The sequence below is a fragment of the Zeugodacus cucurbitae genome, chromosome 5 (assembly GCF_028554725.1).
Source record: "Zeugodacus cucurbitae isolate PBARC_wt_2022May chromosome 5, idZeuCucr1.2, whole genome shotgun sequence".
In the NCBI taxonomy this organism is placed as follows: domain Eukaryota; kingdom Metazoa; phylum Arthropoda; class Insecta; order Diptera; family Tephritidae; genus Zeugodacus; species Zeugodacus cucurbitae.
Window position 1 is genome coordinate 25,328,113 of NC_071670.1, and position 6,788 is coordinate 25,334,900.

Below are 6,788 nucleotides of genomic sequence, written 5' to 3' on the forward strand. Positions count from 1 at the left end.
AAGTCCCTCTTTAATGGCTATACACTAATCTTTTTTACTAATTCCTTATTACGTAACACTTTATTACTTGTTATACGAGTTTACAACTCTAACTTATAGCTTGTTTACACTTTACTCGACAACTCTCTTATTAGAACTGTGTCTTGCTGCCAGCTCGGCAGTCCTTATATAGTCGATTGTAAGCGATACAACGCCATTCGAACATTCTGGCAACTACGAATATCGATGTCTGGATACATCTGGCAAGTTATCCTTTTCGAATGTCAATTCTAGTTTGTTCTGGTGCCATTTTCGTTATAGTATTATACCCAGCAAGCCATGGGTTTCTGAAACTCTAACACATTTAAAGAAATTTTAATATCACCACTACATACACACATTTGCAACAAAGGGCAAAAGGTGCATAAACATTTACCTCAATTCTTCTCTCATATAGCACCCTGAATGACAGAAAGAAACAAGCAAAGTTCTCGTGTGTTTGAACAAGTTTTGTTTTGAGCTACATAGGGTTGCTTGTGAAATATTACTTAACGTGTTTTATTTAAATCAGTGATCTGCAGCATAATTAAAGTTTAAATTATTGAAGCATGCATTTTTAAATAAGTAAGACGTAAAATAAAAGTTTTCTAAAGCCAAAATATGGAATTGAGGAGGGTGATACAGTAATACCTTACTTCATCGTACTGTCAATTTGAAGCACGCAATAGAAGTTACGCCAACAATGGTCAACATCAAGGCCGAAATCATTGAATACTTAAATAATTGTTGAAAATAATAATATTATCTTGCCTTAAATTCTAATTATTTTTCCATACAGATATTTCAAACCTCATACGGCGCGTTAAAGGTGCGCAACCTCATTGGTGTCACTTATGGTAGCAGTGTAGAACTTTCGAAGCGATGGAATGCTGGATGGATGCTGCAAGTGAATCCAGAACTATGGATGCAAACGCTGCTTCATCGAACACAAATTATTTACACACCAGATATTAGGTTTAATGTCACTTTTTTTTACGTGCAATTAAACCTTTTGGTCAACGCAAGCACGTGAAGAATTGGAACGACATGGTTTAGATGTGTTTGTAACCGTTTATAAATGGGTTTTGCAAATGAGCTAGAGGACAAAGCAGTTGCAGTATTTTTGGACTTACCGGCACCTCAATTGGTCGTGCCACTAGCAGCTAAAACACTGAAATTAAAGGGTAAATTTAAGTGAATGTTTGTGATAATAGAAATTTAAAAACTTCTTGTATGTTCAATTAAGAGGACACTTTCCATGCCACACGGGGAATTTGAGATTTGCCACTCTTCCTCCAGCCTTTGTCCGATAGCAAAAATTGTCCAACTATTCAATAATATATACTTATGCAGAATTGGAACGTACATATGTATATAGTGTAGTACGATTATACATGTAAAAATTAAATGTAATAATAAACACCTAAATGGCATGAAATTTTCAATATATATGTAATATAATTAATGATTTTGTTATTAAATTCTCATTTCGGGTTTTGGTAGAACTAACCGAAAATAGCGGGTATAGTTTCAGGGCTTCTGTGGGTCTCAGTTCTGAAAGTGCACGTGGAGTTTTCGTTCGCAGTCTTCGGTTTTTCATCCGTGATTGTACCAAGATCATTCTCCGAATTGTGCAAGAGGTATATATAATGGGCTAAAGATGAATGTAATGTGCAAGAAAGGGAAGAACGATCACACGTACACAAGAGTTTCGAGTACTTTTGTCAATTCGCTCTTAAGAATGGCATAGAAACTTTCATTGAAAGTGCTAGTACCGCTCTCTTTCTTTTCACCGAAGAATTCCCCGGAACCTGCCTTGCAGGGTAGTATGCCACCCAGTAAGTCATGGGTACTGAAACTCCAACACATTAAAAAAAATTATAATAACACCACTACATACACACATCTGCAACAAAGGTTAAAATGTGCATGAACATTTAACTCAACTCTTCTCTCATTCAGCACCCTGAATGATAGAAAGAAACAACCAAAGTTCTCGTGTGTTTGAACAAGTTTTGTTTTGAGCTATTATTTTGCGAGTATTATTTAAATCAGTGATATGCAGACTAATTAAAGTTTAAATTATTGAACCATGCATTTTTAAATAAGTAAAACGTAAAATATAAGTTTTCTAAAGCCAAAATATGGAATAGAAGAGGGTGATACAATAATACTTCATCTCACTGTCAATTCGAAGCACGCAATAGAAGCTTCGCTAAACAATAGTCAACATCAAGGACGAAACGATATAATTTACGTAATTGTTGAATATAATAAATGTCTTGCCTTAAGCTCCAGTTACCGATGCTTGACTTGACCTAGAGAGACTTGAGAACTGTCACATAAAAGATCCGTTTAATGGGCCTTGCATGTATTTGATTACCGAACGCATGACTTGACTTGAAAGTCTGTTGAATTTAGAACTTTAAGTTACGTTGACATTTGAACTGCTCTCCCTCTCTGACTGCTTCTCTTTTCATTCTCATTATGACACTAGTCCAGTGTTGCCAGAATGTTTTCGGTTAAAATTAAATATGTTAAAATTCTAATCTTTAATATTTATAAATCTTCAAATAAAGAAAAAATAAGATAATTCAGAGGAAAATACCTTTTTCACAACAATTATTTTTTAATGTGTTTAATAAAAAAATCGTTTATTTTATTTATAACGCAAATACTTGTTTAACTTTAAGTGCAATAAACAAATAAAATCAAATAGGTACGATATGAGGGTAATTTTTACAACAGAAACATAACTATTGCGAATCTCTGCAAGAATTTGTGGTGATCTGCTCAGAAAAAAAATATTTTGCGAATTTATTGTAAATGTTCAAATACAATTTGAATAAATTATTTATTCACCTATCATATATACGCTTGGCTGGCTCCAATTTATTACATATTGTAACAATTCCAAATATCGAAAAACTGAACTACGTGTGCACGTTTCTTTTGTGGTATTCTGCTCAAAGCTATATTCATATATTTATTAAAGAGTTTTCTTTCAAACATAAAATCTTCACGTGTTCACAGATTTCCTAATAGTGAAGATTTTTTTGTATACTAGTTTTAAAATCTTCAATCTTGGTGATATTTTGATTTAAAAAAACTTAAATTTAAAGCCAAATATGCACATCTGGCAACTCTACCCAGAAACTATAATAATAACAGCTGAAGTTGAAGTTGTGTGAAGTATAACTGCATCTAAATTTTCCAAGCCAAATTTTTCGAAGCTGAGTCAAGTCAAGCATCGGTAACTGGAGCTTTAAATTCTAAAGCCAATACAGATAATTCAAATCTCATACGGCGCGTTAAAGGTACGCAACCTAATTGCTGTCACTTATGATAGCAGCAAAGAACTCACGATGGGATAGAAATATGTCCTGCAAGCAAATCCAGAACTATGGACGCAAACGCTGCTACATCGAAGGCAAATCATTTACGCACCAGATATTAGTATGATAGTTTTTTCAATTTGAAATTCGTCCTAGTTCAGTTATATGTAGTTGTATCGGAACTAGTTCTGGTGCAATGCCAAATTTTTTATATGCAATTAAATCATTTGGCCATCTACATACACTTGGCATCCACGAAGTGCGAGTGCAACAAGCACGTGAAGAATTGAAACGACATGGTTTAGGTGCGTTTGTAACCGTTTATCATCGCAACGTGTGTCAACTGGGTTTTGCCAATGAGCATGATATTTTCAATAAATATTAATTATATAATTAATGATTTTGTAATTAAGTTCTCATATGGGATTTTGGTAGAACTAACCGAATAGCGGGTATAGTTTCTGGGATTTTGTGGGTCGCAGTATTGAAAGTGCACGTAGAGATATGGTTTGCAGTTTTGGGTCTTAAATCCGTGATAGTACCAAGAACAGTACTGGAAGTGCACATGTAGTTTTGGTTCGCAGGTTTGGGTCTTTCATCCGTGATTGTACCAATAACATTCCTGAAATTGTGCAAGAGGTATATTTTTTTTTTTTTTTTTTTTTTTTTGTTATCGAAGTTCTAAAGATACTGTTCTGCATGACACCATGCACGATTCGTTCCGTGCGCTTGGTACACCTCTTTCGGGACCACGCCCGGTCCATACTAAAAATTTAATATGCCGAACTCGCGCACCGGAACGCCTACGTGCTAAACCCTTAACTTCGTCAGCTTTATATCTACCTTGTGGAACTACCGTTAAGTATTACTTCGCAAGGTAAGCTTTGTCTATTGGCTCACTTCTCTCACTGTATTTCTCCTCTGTTTAAGGCCCTGCTTTCGGCCTTTCGTATTCGTTCCATTTTCCGTAGTTCGGTTAGAACCTCTGCTGTCAGCTTCTTTACAGCAAGCCACACCTGTTTTGATCGCAGCATATGCAAGACTATATTATCAGGTGATAGTCGCTCCGCTATCTGCTGTTCTATTTGAAACCGTTCTACATTATATCTCGGACAATAGAAGAAAATGTGTAGAGCATTTTCGTTTTCATTACCACAAAAGGAGCACATTACTCCATTGTCATGGCCATACTTGTAGAGGTACTCTCTAAAGCATCCATGTCCAGTTAGAAACTGCGTCATATAAAAATCCGTATATCCATGATTTCTATTTACCCAAGTTTCGACGTTTTTTATAAGCCGATGAGTCCATCGCCCTTTGGTTGTTGCATCCCAACGGTTTTGCCATTCCTTCAGACTCTTTTGTCTTTCTTCTTTCCGTTCTTCTATTGTTAACGGCCTGCCGAGTATTTTACTAGAATCGTATATTCTTTTGAGTTCAAGAGCAATTAAATCTGGTGGCATTATTCCTGCTATGACGCTAACAGCTTCCTGCGATACTGTGCGGAAAGCACTGGCTACTCTAATGGCGCTTACCATTATGGTTATGACACAACACCATTATGGTTTGGTTTGGGGTATAATCCTTCTTTTTTCTGTTTATTTTTATTCTTTTGATTTTTGCGAAATATTTGATGTGGCAACACTGATTACTTGTCAACCTGCAACCCTTATTGCTATTTTTTAAACGAAGATTTGTGTAAAATGTTAAATACTTATTTACAGCTATTTTCGTGATAAATTTTATCAAATAAATATGCAGAAACAATGTGGTGAAGTGTAAGTGAAAAATAAGTGCATAATATTAATAAAATATTCAGTATATATTGTGAAAATTCAAGATAAAAGTAGCACTTTTTCAACTTTAAGTGCAAATATCTCGAAAACTATAAGTCAGCTGCAGCTATATGTATATATATTCTTAATTTGGAGAACCTCCTCTTTCCAACGATACCCATTTTATTACCGAAAGCCTGGGATAGTATACTAAAGTTTCCCCAAGCTTTGTTTCTTTCTAATCATGGATGCGTCGCAGGCTCCGCAGATATGTTGGACTAGCAGCTTAGCCATCTGATTTATGTCTCCTGATTCGGGTATGTCTTCAGTCAACATGTGTTTGAACAAATCTTCATCAATGGTGTCTTCTTTCCACCCTTTAGTTTTACCTTCCTTACGCGTGCACTTCTTTTTCCGGTAATGGAGTGTTTCCCTACATCTATAGAAATAGCGAAATGGTCACTATGTGTGTACGTATCACACACCTGCCACTCTGTCGTTCGAGCCAGTGATTTGCTAGCGAAGGTTATATCTATAATAGAACTACGACCATTCTTTTCAAAAGTGTTTCTGCCACCTGTATTTAGTAGGATAATATCGAGTAGGCAGAAAGCTTTGAGTAATGCCTGTCCTCGATGGTTTGTGCTCCTACTACCCCATTCTAAGGCCCATGCATTGAAGTCACCAGCTATTATGTTTGGGTTGGTGGTACGGACATCCCTAACAAGTTCATCAAGGACTTTTTCAAATTCCGGCTGTGAAAGACTTGGCGGCAAGTAGCAGCTATAAAAGTGTATTCCGCCGACCTTTGCTCTTGCGTAGAAGGATTTATTTGTCAGTGGATTATCCTGTATCGTTTTATCACCACAGATCCAGATTGCTGCTTTTTTACTACTATCAGAGACCCACGTATTAGAGATCGGGTTTTTATATTGCTCACTTATGATTACTACATCAATTTTCTTTTCGTACACGGTTTGCGTTAAGAGTTCTTGTGCGGCTTCACAATGATTAAGATTAATTTGCAGTATTTTCATTTATTTAATCTTTTTAGACGCTTCTATAAAGATTGGACATCTTCGGCTGCCCATTTGGTGGTTTGTATTCATTCTGCCTTTGCTTTTACATAAAAGGCAGGAAGGTTCTTTAAGGCAATCCTTCGCATAGTGTCCATTTTCACCACATCTCATGCAGCATTTGCTTCTGTCTTCTGAGTTCGTGCAAGTTTTTGCAACATGTCCGAATTCAAAACATCGGTAACATTTTTTTAAGTTTGTCTTTTCTCTAATTCTACATACTACCCATCCAATTTTAATTTTTTGGGCGCCCAGCAGTTGCCTCGCTAGAGGTATATATAATGAGCTAAATGATGAATGTAATGTGCAAGAAAGGGATGAACGATCACACGTATACAATAGTTTCGGGTACTTTTGTCAATTCGCCCTTAAGAATCGCATAGAAACTTTCATTGAAAGTGCTAGTAGCGCTCCCTGGCTTTTCACCGAAGAATTTCGACGGTACCTGTCTAGCAGGGTAGCGCATATTCTTACAGCATTCAATAGCTCTCATCGATTGGCTAAATATGGCCATACACGACACACATGTGAGTTCGATCGGTATGAAATCGTTTCGCCATTCACGATATACAAATGCATTATAC

At 36.2% G+C, this 6,788-nt stretch overlaps 1 long non-coding RNA gene across 1 annotated transcript; it reads left to right on the forward strand.

Annotated features, from left to right (window-relative positions):
• The first annotated feature begins 60 nt into the window (after window positions 1–60).
• LOC114804968 (uncharacterized) lies at window positions 61–1,446 on the forward strand. The gene is made up of 3 exons (XR_008471617.1): window positions 61–399; window positions 818–1,202; window positions 1,265–1,446. It is a non-coding gene; the product is annotated as an uncharacterized LOC114804968 (long non-coding RNA).
• Window positions 1,447–6,788: the final 5,342 nt, after the last annotated feature.